This window comes from Protopterus annectens, chromosome 2.part1 (assembly GCF_019279795.1).
Source record: "Protopterus annectens isolate FY-2018-M chromosome 2.part1, PAN1.0, whole genome shotgun sequence".
Taxonomy (NCBI): domain Eukaryota; kingdom Metazoa; phylum Chordata; order Ceratodontiformes; family Protopteridae; genus Protopterus; species Protopterus annectens.
In genome coordinates this window covers 901,055,337-901,070,466 of record NC_056729.1, presented here as the reverse complement: position 1 = coordinate 901,070,466, position 15,130 = coordinate 901,055,337, and positions in this window count along the sequence as shown.

Genomic DNA, 15,130 nt, shown 5'->3' with positions numbered 1-15,130 from the left:
TCCTTGACTGGATACTAGTCTCCCACCCAACCCGAGTTTCTGATAGTGGTACTCTCGCAGTCTCCCTTAGTGACCATCTCCCTGCCAACATAAGCCATTCCCCCTCCACCATCCTCTTTCAACACAGACACATTACCACACACAACATGCAAAACTTCAACCCCCTAATTTTCTCTAATACCTTAAAACAGATAGACTGGAACCCTCTAAAGTCCCTCCCTTTAGATGCCACAGTCTCACATTTCAATAGAATTTTCACTGATATACTTAACCACTTTGGCCCAGTAGAACCAAAAGATTCAGATGCAAAACAGCCCCCTGGCTAACTAAAGACACAAAACTACTTATGCATCACCGAGATAAAATCTGGAAATACTACCAAATATGCAAAACTCCCAACTCTATTGCCGAATACAAGCAACTGCAAAATCAAGTAAAAAAGCAAATAGTCACTGACCGCAAATCCTACTACCTTAAACTTCAAAATAATCATAAAACAAACCCCAGAAAATTTTGGAATAGTATTTCATCAATATTATCCCCAGGCAAAAAAGAGAACCCTTGCCCTGACCCAGACACACCAGACCTCCACCTAGCTACCCAGGTTAACTCCTTTTTCATTGACTCCATAGCAAACTCACCTCTTCTTTCCCTAACAATACCCCCCAACTTAACTGATAAAAAAAACTTAACATCCATGAACCCAAAGTCCTCCCCTTTTACTCTCAAATCTATTCCTACTCACACTATAAGAAAGCTACTACAAAAGTTAAAACCTTGCTCTAGTGCCCCAGATGACATTCCATCCAAATTTCTCCAACTAGCTGCTGATGGCATAGCCCTTCCAATCAGCATCCTAATCAATTGCTCCATTCAGGAGTCCTATGTACCATACCTCTGGAAAAAAACCCTTTATCATCCCCCTCCATAAAGGAGGTACAAACTGTTCAATCTTCAACTTTTGCCCTATTGCTATCCTATCCTCTATCTCTAAGATACTTGAAAAATGTATTCACCTCCAACTATTACCCTACCTATTGGACAACCAACTCCTAACTCCTACCCAACACGGCTTTATACCTTGACATAGCACCACCACTGCCCTTCTTTCCTTCCTCGAAAGCATTAACTCTGCTCATGACTCTGGGAACATAGTTTCTATGCTCCTGCTCGACTTATCTAAAGCTTTCAACACTGTCTCTCATGTGCTTCTACTTTCTAAACTCTCCCATCTTAATCTCTCCTCCTCTTCTATCAAATGGTTCATCAGCTATCTCTCAGCCATGGAACAAGCTGTAAAATGGAACTACTGCACTTCCTCTTTCCTTCACATCCCAACAGGTGTACCCCAAGGCTCTATTTTGGGTCCTTTACTATTTAACATTTTCATCAATGATTTTCACCAAAAGATCCCCAATGCTAAACTGGTGCAATACGCAGACGACTCCACTATCATCTGCTCAGCCAAAACTCTTCCTTTACTAATAAACATTATGCAAGAAGCCTTCTCCTCCACTGAGTCCTGGATGCTTGACAATCACCTAGCCCTAAATGTCTCCAAATCTAAAATAATGATCTTTACCCCTTCTAGACATACTGCTGCTGACAAAGCACCCTTCTCTATACTTAGCCTAAACAAAACAACTATTGAAATAGTTCCCCATACAAAACGTTTGGGCGTTCTTATCAATGACCAGCTAAAATTTGATATCCACTACAAACCAATATTAAAAAGACTCATCAAAAACTTGGTATGCTTTATTGACACAGGCACTACCTTTCTCTGTCTTCTAGACAACTCCTATCTACCACTTACCTCCTACCCTCCCTTTTGTATGGAGCTCCGCTACACTATAACCTCCGATCATCCCTAAAATCTAAACTTTCCTCACCTTATAACAAAATTTCAAAGTTTGCCACAGGATCCAAATCCTCTACTCTCCATTGCAACTCCCTATATGCTCTAAATTGGTTGGAACTCCCAAGCTACCTAAATTTAATTCAACTAACTACAGCACACAAGCTAATTTTCAAACCTTCTAACTGTCCATCACTCTCCTCTTCCCTAAAACTTCACCAGTCACATAGAACACTTAGATCCACAAATCAGAACCTCTTAGAACTTTACAAGCCTTTACACCACCAGGGCAACTTCTACTATCATTCTCCCTTGTCAGATTATGGAACTCTCTTCCCCCTTACATTAGAACTACCCCTAACCTACCATCCTTTAAAACCCTACTCAACTCTCACCTCTACTCCCTCTGGGAGTGCTCCTGTACCCATCCTACCTGATTCCTGATACCTATCCCTATTCTATTCTACTCTAATCTCTGCCACTGCTTCAATTCATCTCTCTAAAATTCCTTTGCCTAAATACATGTAGTGTATTAAATAAATATAAATTTATTGTTTTTGCTAATATCTTATAAGTGATTGACTCAGCTCATATATTTCAAGATATGTAAAATCTTGCCTTGCTGTATATTGAATGTTACACTGTTGTTCTCATATGCTGTACTAATACATCGTATATTGTCTTTCTGTCTGGAGCTTTTCTCCTTGGGCCTCCATTGAAAATGGGCTACCTTGGCCCAATGGACTTTCCCAGTTATCAAACTGAAATAAATAAATAAAATAATTAATTAAATGAAACCTAAACTACAAAGATAAAGAATCACTCTGGGATATCCCCTTTGATTTTATTTATTTATTTATTTTTTATCCCTGGAACAATTATTTTCCCTTTGTCGTAGCATAGCTCCTAAGTAGTTTGACATTGTGTTAATCACTACAATATAATTGATCAATGTAAAGTGTATCTTAAACATCTGTAAACATTATATTTTCCACGAATGTAGGATGCTGTCAAATGCTTTTTTGTAATCAGTCCATACCATACTTAGATTTTTTTGTCTTTTTTATGGCTCTCTATTATTGATTTTTTAATGTTTTGTCTTTTTTATGACTCTCGATTATTTGGTTTTGTAACAGCAGATGATCATTTGTTCCATATGACTAATTTATTACCATTTTGTTCTATTGTCATAATTTACTTTTTTCTTGATGGGTATAAACTCTATCTGCATCAATTCTCCAATATAATTTATGTAATGTTTGAAGGCAAATTATTGTTCCATAGTAGTTAGGATGACTTGCATGTTCACTCTTAATGAGGAATGTCATTTTGTCTTGCTGTTCCTGGCTAATAGTTCCATATAAACTTGTTTCTGTATGACAGTCTCATTTAATCATTAATATTTCTTTTGAGACAAAGTTTGTTTTACCCTTTCTATTTCATACTTAATTGAAACCTGGTTTTGTTTTTGTACCAGTCTTATTTAGCAACATAGGGACATACTAGACAATCAGTCACACAGACTGTAAGATACCTAGTAATATATAACTTTAAGCAGACAAACATAAACGTTCTTGTCACATTTTTCAAGCACTTAATGGTCCTCACCTGACAAATCAAGTATGGCTATATCAGAGAAAAAAACAATTGTAAAGTTTTTTTTTTTTTTTTTATGGCATCTATTTAATTTTGCACATCTGCACATCTGCATCATCTTGTTCAAATCCTTATAAAAAGTAGATTTCTCTTAGTTCATTTAATTTCAAATTGCCAAAAGTCAGGTATCAGCCCTTCCTGACCTTTCTGAAAAACTACAAACCATACTTCCATACTTTCTGTCTTTGTCAGTTCTGTTATATATTGGGCTGTCATTTTTGTGAACTTCTTAAGCATTATCTGATTAATTTTGCACTTTACTGAGCACCTATAGGTGCTTCTTTATAGTTTTATTTTCCTGTAACTTTCTGCTTCTCCAAGATTTTCTCACTTAATAAGGCCTCTATTCTCTTTGAACTTCCCCTTGCCTTAATTATCACAGAAACAAGCCTCTTTAACAAACTATGACCCAAATTACAGTAGCAGCTTTAACTCTCATGAATGTTGTAGTGTCAAAAACATTATCCACAACTTCATTTAGCATTTCTGTGACATCCCTTTTTAGTTATTTTTAGTAACTCAAGCCAGTTTACAATTCTTATCATAATGTTCTTTACCACTTTGTAAGAACTCAACAACCACATGGATTTCAGATTGATTCTTTTTCTCCCAACATCAAAAAACATGTCTTTTGTACTGCATCAATGTTATACATAACCTTTTCTACAGTGTTTAGTTTTTCAACTACACTACTTAGTATAAACAGTGTTCTTGTTGTTGCCAACTGACCATGGAATTCATAAAGAATTCCTCAGTGAGTGCTAAGAACTGTGGCCATAGGGTTATGTTTCCACAATTACAAGAAATGCAATACAAAGACAAATGAGCTGAAGTGAGGGAGGACGTCAGTATTAGTTAATCTGCATGCCTTTGAATCCTGCAGTGTTACTGCAAGTGCTAAACAGTACTTTCTTGGGTAATCATCTCGGATGGCTCATGCATTATGTTGGCACATGTACCCTTCCTTCCTTCATTCTTATGCATACCTCTTACATTTTCCTCAGTTTATATAACATCCCTGCCATAGCATCTTAGGACTTCCACTTTCCTCTAAAGTCATACATAATTACAGTCAGTCAGTAATAGCAGGCATTGGAGTTTAGAAAAGGTATCATGATGTTAGATTTGTAGCTCTATAAACATTTGAACTAAGTTACATTAATAGTTAAAATTTTACCGTGGCATTCTCTAGTGTTACTCCCGCATTTGTCTGGTAATCTTCAGCAAGGTTGTTTAGACGTATGTCAGCCCACACATATGGATGTACCCTACCCCTCTGAAATGTCTGTGAATGGACAGAATGCACCTTCTTTTGTCGATTGTACCTGCTCTTTTCCTTGTAGCTCATGGACCATTACAGTAAGTCAATAATGCCAGACTTTAGAGTTACATAAATTATATTCTTCAGAATATACATCAGGATGTAACAACCGCTCCTTCATGAACTCTTCAGCTGGCACAGAGGACTACGGCTCTACTTAATTAAGGAGATGCTTTTTGCACCAGGGTTACAGTGTTTGAATGATTTTTTTTAACTGACTTAAGGTAATGCTGAAAATAACCACCCTTGTTTATTAAAGTGCTATTCCCTACACCAAGGATACAGTGTTCAAACTTTTTTTCCTCTAGTATATTTTTTAATGACTTAGGATAAATGACATAACACCCATAGTGTCTAGTGTTACTAAGAAGACTAAAACGCTGATTTTTTCTGTAGCAGGTACAGGTTACAGAACCTTTTCCCTCTTCTTTTAACTAAGTGACTTAGAATAATAGTCACAGAGTACATGTGTTGTACACCATTCCTTGCCCATACAGCTTTGTGCTGTAAAACTGCTAAGTTAACTTTTTAAATGACTGAAAGTAATATTTTAAGACAATTCCTAGTGTCTACAGCTCCCCATTTATACACTTTCTGTGCTGCATAACTGTTGTTATATCAACTACTTAAGTTAAATAAGGCTATTATTTCATACTCCCTGGTGTTCAATGTCTCCCCCTCTATATTACAAGATCTTCTTTCTCTCTAGTTGAGTTTACAAGTGTGACAGCCCTCCCTCCATTGAACACACACAGACACACAGACACAGACACACACACACACACACACACACACACACACACACACACACACACACACACACACACACAGACACACACATACACAAACACACACACACACACACACACACACACACACACACACACACACACACACACACACACACACACACACACACATTTACACTCAAAAACTTATACAAAATGCTCCACTCACCTGATCGGACTGATGTACACACTCTACTATTCACACACACACACACACACACACACACACACACACACACACACACACACACACACACACACACACACACACACACACACACACACACGCACATGCACACACGCACACACACGCACACACACACACACACACACACACACACACACACACACACACACACACACACACACATGAATGCACGCACACACACACACACACACACACACACACACACACACACTCACAAGCACACAGATATAAACTCTTCTGTGACCATGCATCCTTCTGTATATACCAACCACAAACATGCTGGCAGGCACATACTCCTACCAGTATCTGTCTGCTAAACTTCACTGCACTTACCTCTAACATAACCTCACCCACTGAATGTAATGTGTGAATGTAAACCTTTTGCTGCATTGACAGCTGGCCATGCTTATTTATGCAACCTAGTGATTTTCTAAATTGCTTGACTGTGCATTGTCACCTTACAGCAAGAGGATCTCTGGTTCGATTCTTGGCTGGAGCACCTTCTGTGCAGAGTCTGCATGTCCTTACTGTGGTGAGTTTTAAAGGCATGCATATAGGTCCATGTGTGTGCCCATGTGCCTTCTCTGAAGGTTGGGCACTGGGCTGGCAACTTGATTGTGTAAAAACTCCACTTCTAATTGATCTACTGTGGCGACCCCTAATAGGAGAATCCAAAAGACATTGCTTGCTTGATTGTGAAAATGCCTTACTGCAGGCATTTCAGAGGAGAACACATGACTAATTAGTACAGGCCTCTCCCCCAGAATATCTGATTAGCTGAAGAGCTGGCCCACCATGAGGATTCTACAAACCATACAGGATCACTGCAGTGGTCCTGTCTCTGAATCTGAAAGGACCAACTCCAGCAGAAGCTGCCATGTTAGAGCTTTCTTCGTGCAGAAGAACAAAATAAAAATCAACCTCAAGTTACAGCCTCAGTAATATTTTCCATTAGTCAATTTACAAGCATATTCTCAGCTGGTGTGCGGGGAGTGCCTTCTGTGTGGAGTCTGCATGTCCTCCCCATGGTCGAGTGGCATTCCGAAAGACATGTGTGAATGGGCGTGCCTTCGTTGAAGGTTGGGCATCGAGCTGGCAACATGACAACATAAAAACCTACTGCCAATCATTAGCGGACCGGAGATCCGCTGTGGCGACCCCTAACCGGGAAAAGCCGAAAGACAAACAACAACAACAAGAACATTGCTTAATTATTCAGCAGCAGTTTAAAATAGTTTTTGACTGTCAGTGTCACATTTCTGTATGGGAGTAGCACCTTCAGATACGCCTAGTTAGTTATCATCAGCTTGTTTCATTTAATTTCACATTTCAGGTAGACATAACTATTTCAACTTTGACAGTATGATTTTAACAAAGAACATACTGTCATAGCTCAAACTGGAATGCATCCCCACTCTTAGGTTAGGCAGCCATCCACGCTGCCTATTTCATCAAGTGTCAGAGCTGCTCTTCAAAATTGAGTAGCCCAGGAACTAGTCAGGGCCTTATCCTTCAATGCCACAGAAGCTGGCCAAAAGTGGATTGTCTTTTAATACTTGTCCTTTTCCACTGCTTGACTTCTCTTTTGTTTTTGTGCTGCCACTGAGTTAACTTTTAAATCAGACATGACTTATGAGTTTGTTGGTTTAGATTCCTTGACTAGATCATATGCAACATGAGTTACATTTGAAGTATTGTCTGTACATTCTGTGTTTAACCAAGATTTTCTATGTAGCTATTTATTCTAAGACTTCATCAGGCAGACCTCTCTGGTTTTCTCTTCAGTTATTCATATGGCTTTCATTCTCTTAGTGTCTCTGTTGTTCTTCACATTCCATAAACTTGCTTTGGATTTATTTTCATTCTCCATATTTTTTCACATCGTGATTAGCTCAAGAATGGCAGCAAAACATCTTGCAAACAAGATTGTCAGAACACACACATATGTTTATCAAACACACACACCAACTTATGCAGAGGCACTAAAAAGGAACCTACCCAAACCTGAAAGACCTTCTAAGCCTATCAACAGTGATGCATTTCCTCAGCAATCTCCAAAACACCCACCGAAAGCAACACCATCCATATGCCTATGGACTGCTGTTCTGCTTAAGTGGGCAGATATTTTCCTCGGTATGGTTGGTGGTTCTCAACTGACCTCTACTTACTTCTGTGATACTACATTTCTGGGGATCACTTTGACCAATATTACATAGATTGCATAACATTCTATGTAGTTTGCAGGTATGTCTATAGCTGTCAACTGATGGCATGGTTACCAATGGATGTGAGTCTGGAATGTGTTACCCTTCATGGGTTTGAACACAAGGTACAGAGTGTAAGTCTCACCTTTGAAGGATAATTGACTAGGCTTAAAATGGCTTTGCAAGGGCAGCTAACCTAGTACTTACCTATAAAAACTATAAGGCCTACAACCAGTGGAGCTCAAACAGCAATGCCCATAAGGCAAGCAAACCCATTACCTAAGTCTCTTGTCACATGGGAATTCATTGTATGATATACAGATCCCCCACTCTCCAGACTGAACAAGGAGATGATAATGGTTAGTTGCTTATCTAGAGCCAAGATCTACGAAGTTGCACAAGCACTCAGTTCACTACACCGCAGGCACCAGTATGATTCTTTCATGGTCCATGTGGGTGTTAATGACCTGAGACACACCTCTGCGGACTACATGAAGAGAAACATTATTTATCTCTCTGAATATTTGCCACAGGCAGGTATATGCCTTGCATTGAGTTACATTCTACCTTCACCAAGGATGATCCTACAGTATGAACAAAAGATGACTGATGTCAATAATTGACTTAATTTCTGGTGTCTTTCCAGGGGGGATCAATATTTGTCAGCATAGGAGGACATGGTTAACAAACCATGCTGCTTTGCAAAGGGTGGTCTGCACCTATCCCCTCTATGATTCTGAGTATTGGCGAAAACTTTATCCACCCCTTAAATGATTTTTAAGCAATACCAAATTGACAATGTTACTAACATAGCAAATAAAACCCAAGGAAACATAAAGTTGTTACTGCTCAGTTCTAAGAACCTAAACAAGAAACTCCTCCACTACAGACTCTCCTCACTCTGGATAATACAGACACCTGTACCATTACTGAGATGTGGTTTAGATCTGCAAAACTTGTTAGCACAGTGCAAGACTTCAGTGCCTTCTACACATGTTGACCATCAACTACACAGACAGGACAAAAGGTGGAGGATTCTCAATCTATATTCGCAACAAGTAAACTTCTAGGTTGGTTAAACTGAACAATTCTTTGGAGTTTAACCATGATAAAGTACAATACCATATTCTAGCAAGCTCTAGGTCACCCACTATGTCCCAAAACTTTCACAGCACATACCTAGGCCTACTGGTTGCACTCACCTTTAAACCAAATACCATATTTGTGGTAGACCTTAACTATGCCTCTGTAGACTGGGGAATATGCACTGCCTCAGACTCACTGGTACAAAGATTCCTTGACTTTATGAATACAAATACCTGTGACCCACCAGAGGTTTAAACATACTGGACCTGGTACTCTCCAATATGAGAGAATAGTGCACCCCCCCCCCCCCCCCAGTGTAATGTCATGTCATCCCTGGTGAGGTCAGACCATAAAGCTGTCTCCTTCAAAATAAAAATCAACTTAGTAACCCCAGAAAAACCTGTAACAGTTAGGAACTATTCCAAAGCAAACTTCTTCTTATTAAGTAATAGCTAATCAAAATTCAGTGTCCCTCCTAACCCTGAGTTCATAGCAATATATACAGAATTGCTCAAAGAGTCAATGTACAACCATCTAAATGACTGTATAGAAGCTGCAGCACTCACCAGAAGTAAGTCCAAAAGAAGCTCTAAAAATAAACTAGACTGGTAGAATCCTAAACTTATAGGGTATATAGCAATAGGAAAATGTCATGACCAAAACAGAGAAAAAGTAACTCTTATAATAACAGTTTACTAATTCAACTAAATAGGAAACTAAGAGATCTAATTTAAGTTGTGCAAGACCAATTTCAAAGTCAGGATATCCTCACAGACTAAAGACAACAAGGTCTTCTTCAGCTATGTCTGTAACCACAAAGGCAGCACACATTAGTGTACTGAACTGGTGGTCAGTGAGGCCAATTTCACTGGACAGAGTGAAATAGCAAATCTGCTGGATGACAAATTCAGTTCAAACCTCAACTCCCACAGCCCCCCTCATCCTAGCATGAGATATGCACTAGCATACCCCTTTAACGATTAGCAGGGAGCAGGTCCTGGTGATGCTCAAAATTGCTGCCTCAGTGGTCCCTGACAACATCCTGGCATGCCTCCTAAACACTTTGAAACATGACCTGTCAGAGCCACTTGAGTCACTTTTCACCTTTAACCTCAAAACATGCTTTGTACCATGAGAATGGAGGACTGCAATGGTTATCCCACTTGACAAAGATGGACTATTAACTGACCCCAGAACCTAGAGACCCATTAATCTGATTAGTCTAATGTGCAAAGCCATGGAATGAATTATCATGAAAATGATCAACAAAAACATAAGCAACCTTCAGACACAAGAGACAACACAGACTGGCTTTGCCAAGGGAAGGTCATGCCTACTAAACTTAGTAGTCTTCTTTGAGAAGATCACCAAGGCAATCAATATTGAGAAAACAGTGCATACCACCTACCTGGACCTGACTCAGGCATTTGATACAATACCCCTATCAGGTATAGTTGACAAACTCAACAAACTGGGCATAACCCCCTTCATAACTTGCTGGATTGCCAGCTGGCTCACAGACACAACCCAGGAAGTCAGGAATAGTGAGACCAACTCCACTAAGAGTTCTGTCACCATTGGGATACCATAGGCCTCAGTGCTGGGACTGCTTTTATTTGGTATCTACTTCTCAGTGGAAAAGGCTAATGTCAAGTGCCTTTGGCTGATGAAGTTTGTGGATGACTGCAAATTTGGAGCTATCATAGAATCCCCCCATGACAGAAACATCTTACAGGAGGGTCTAACACAGACAAAATGACTGGTGCAAACTTACAGGTTAAAACTCAATACCAAGAAATGCATTATAGTGCTTTTTGGGAAAAAGGCCACCCAGGCTAATTAGTTTATTGATAATGCACCTCTAAGAGTTGGCCTGGGAGAAATCATTCTATGTCACCCAACTTATAAGAAAGTTCCTGACATTCAGGTCCAAGGAAATCAAGCTTCCACTTTCTTCAGCCCTTACTAGACCCTTCATTAGGTGTAATGCCTCCTTCAGCAGGTACCTGGCCAGACATATGCAAAAGTAGGACAATCCATGGTATAAACACATTGTTCTATAAGGATTGCCTTAAAGCCCTATCACTATACTCAGTCTCCTACAGGTTACTGGTAGGTAATCTATGCCTGGCATACAAGGCATCTTTGGATCCAACTCTGATTAAACTTTTGCACATCTCAAAATGAACAACACCAGAACCACTAAATCCAAGAATTTAAATTTTGATTTCTGCTTTAGTAGGACATGTTGGCAAAAGAGATATGTGTCTCAGAGGGTCCCCATGCACTGGAACAGGGAGGGTGGCCTAATGGTTAAGGTGTTTGCCTTATAAACACAAGGTGCAGGGTTTGAGTCCCACAAGGGATAATTGGCTAGGCTTAAAATGGCCCACAAGGGCAGTTAGCTTAGTACTAATCTATGAATCTATGAATCTATGAATAATCTATGAAGCAAAATCCATTCATAACCTCTCCCCATAACTAATATATGATAAATTGGAAAGTCACCCTGGGTCTGACCCCAATGTCTCTGATAAACAGAAACAGAAAGTATGCTCAAACTAACACACTCTCCCATAAACTTTAGAAACTTCCTAACTAACATATCCCCTTCTAATAAATATCCATAATACAAAGTGACACAACTGGGTTGGGCTGTGCAACTCTGCTTATAAAAGCCCTGGTGCTTGTTAGTCAAGTATATACCAATGAAGCTATGAACCCACCCTGACACTTGTAATCAAGACCATTTATTCCTTATGTCCCATAACAATTCAATTCAAAATTGCTCTCAAAGACTTTCTAACAAATAACTGGACTTGCTTCTTTAAATTCCCTCCTTGAAATTCCTAACCACCACCTCTGACCCTATTACATAATCCTACTTCTCTAACTCTTCTCTTTCAACCTTACCTCTACCCTCTCTCCTCCCTAATCCTTTGTTTCTAAAATTCAGTCCCTCTTGGTTAACATGCTCTCAACCCTTCTTTCCACTCTGAACTACTAAACCCAGTTCTCAGATGGTTCTTTACTTTATACAAAATTCTATAACACCATCAGTTGTCAAAATGCTCTGTATACTCTATGCATTGCCTATTTAAAGAATTTCTTAACAACCCACTCTCCTAAGGTGCATAAGAAGCTATTGTAAATAATTTTGTGTAACTGATTTTAAGTTGCTCTCTGAACTCACTGTTACATATTATTACATTTACTATTACTGTTACATATTATTACATTTACTATCACTTTTACATATTATTACATTTACTATCACTGTTACATATTATTACATTTACTATCACTGTTACATATTATCACATTTACTATCACTGTTACATATTATCACATTTACTATCACTGTTACATATTATCACATTTACTATCACTTTTACATATTATCACATTTACTATCACTGTTACATATTATCACATTTACTATCACTGTTACATATTATCACATTTACTATCACTGTTACATATTATCACATTTACTATCACTGTTACATATTATCACATTTACTATTATGTGTTCAGTGTACTATTTGTGGAGCTTTTCTCCACAGGCCTGTGCTAAAAAGGGCACTAGCTCAGTCAGACTATCCCGGTCAAATAAATAAATAAAATATTTATTTATTTGTATTTATTTTACATTTGTTTACTGGGATAGTGCGACTAGATACATGTCCATTTTCAGTGGATACCCAGGGAGAAAAGCACCAAAAAGACATTCAACAAGCTGTTACATTTTTACAGTTTAAAACACAAAATAAAACACAAATAAAAGGATTTTTATACAAATGTAAACAAACAAAAAAACAGATACACAAACAAATCATTACATTTTCACTCAGATGGAAAATTCTGGACAGTGTTTTTAAGAATGATAGGGTATTGAATGCCTAGTAGGCTAACCTGGTAGTAGATCCAAGGCGATCATAGGATTTATAAGTTAAGAAACAAAGTGTAGGCAGAAGTCCTCCATGTGCACACGAGTGATGGTTAGAGTTAGTCTGGATTATGACAAAGACATAGCCATCATTTTTTAAAGTACTGAATTAGACTTTTCTTGAATTGAGGTAGAAAGAGTTCAGATGTAAGATTAGCAGGAAGAGAATTCCAAGTTTTGCCAACAGAGTTAGCACACAAAGATTTACAGGCTGTGTTGCTGGATTTGCGAGTTTGAACTAGTAGTCTTTCAGATGAACGAAGTGTGCTAAGGTTACTGTAGGGGTGATGAGGGTTTTAAGTAAAAGTGCATTATCTGTTTGGTACAGGATCTTGTATGTAACTATTAGTTAATTAACCTGAAGCAGGTTAGGCAGTTCAAGCCATCCTAGTAGATCTAGGTTATGACAGTGATGAGTTCTGTAGGCTGCATCAGTAGCAAATCTAGCAATGTGATTGTAGCTGCTAGAAAGTTTGTTAAGGTCAGTTATGCTGAGGTTTGTAAATAGAGGGGAAGCATAGAGGAGGGTGGAGAGTAGATGTGTATGAGCAATTATAGTTTTGGCTAATGGCGTTAGGAAGGGCTTGATCCTATATATTGAGCTAAGTTTTTTTATTAACTGTTTTAATAGTTTTATTGATATGCAGATCAAACTTAAGGTTATTATCAATTATAAATTCTAACAGTTTGTTTGCGGAATCTGGGGAAATAATGGTGCCATTGTTGTATTTAAATGTAAAGGTTATAGGGGCAGACCTGGGAGTGGGGGAGAAAAGCAGCTGTTTGGTTTTATTAGGATTTAACATGAGACAATGGTTAAAGAGCCAATTTTCAACTGTTAAAATATTTTGGGATAGTATCTGCAACTCTGTGAAGGAAGTGTTGGAGCATACTAAAGTGGAGTCATCCACATATTGAATGCATGTTGCACTTGGGATGACCTTATAAAATCATTGATAAAAATGGAAAATAATAGTGGACCTAGTATGAAGCCTTGGGGTATTCCGGGGCTGATGGGTAAAAGGCTGGATAGTTTGCTATGCTATAGGACAGCCTGTTGTCTACCACTGAGATATGACTGAAACCATTAGATGGGTATGGTCCTCTAGGGACATGTATTTTAAAGTGTTTATGAGAATTTGGTGGTTTACCACATCAAAGGCTTTTGAGAGATCAACAAAGATGGCAGAGGAAAGTTTATCATTGTCTTGGTGTTGGTTAATGACATTAGAGAAGGAGAGGAGGGCTGAGGTTGTAATATGGAATGGTCTAAAGCCATGTTGGGTGTTGGCTAGAAGATTATTATGGATAAGATAGTTCAGGAGTTGATTGTGGATGCATTTTTCCATAATTTTAGCCAAGGGTGACAGAACAGCTATGGGTCTATAGTTTGAAAGTTCAGTAGAGCTGCCCCCCTTATGGAGTGGGATGACATGGGATATCTTCCAGATTGAGGGAATGGTTAAGTTATAGTTCTATTGGTCAGGATAGTAGTAATGGGGTATGCTATGGCATCTGCAGCTTTTTGTAGATATTCTGCAGGGAGGAGATCAGCCGACAGGGTGGTAGGCTTTAGTTTTTTAAGTAATTTTCAGACCAAAGATGTGCAAACTGGCTTGCAGTTAAAGGGGAGTTGGGAGCAGGGTGTAGTGGCCAGAGAATATGGGCATTCAGAGGATAATTAGTTGGCTAGGTTCTGGATGGTTGTTGTAAATAAACTGTTAAAGGTATTGGCAATTTCTGCTGGGGTTTTTTGGTTAGAATCCAAGGAGGTAGGAGTTGTGGACTGTCTTGAACTAAGGAGTTTGTTTATACCTACCCAAAACTTTTGTGGCTTGTTTTGGTGTTTTTCTTGTAGATGACTGTAATAGTTTTTCTTGTCTAATGTGTTGGATTTTTTAGCTGTCTGTATCTAAGTTGATCTATGTTTTTTTTTTTATTGTCCTCAAAGTGGCCCAAATCCTATTTCTAAGTAGCATTTTATGACAGGTTTGTTTTGAGAGCCAAGAAGCAACTTTTGTTTTGGTTCTAATAATCCAAGCTTGTGCATGGGTGTCAAG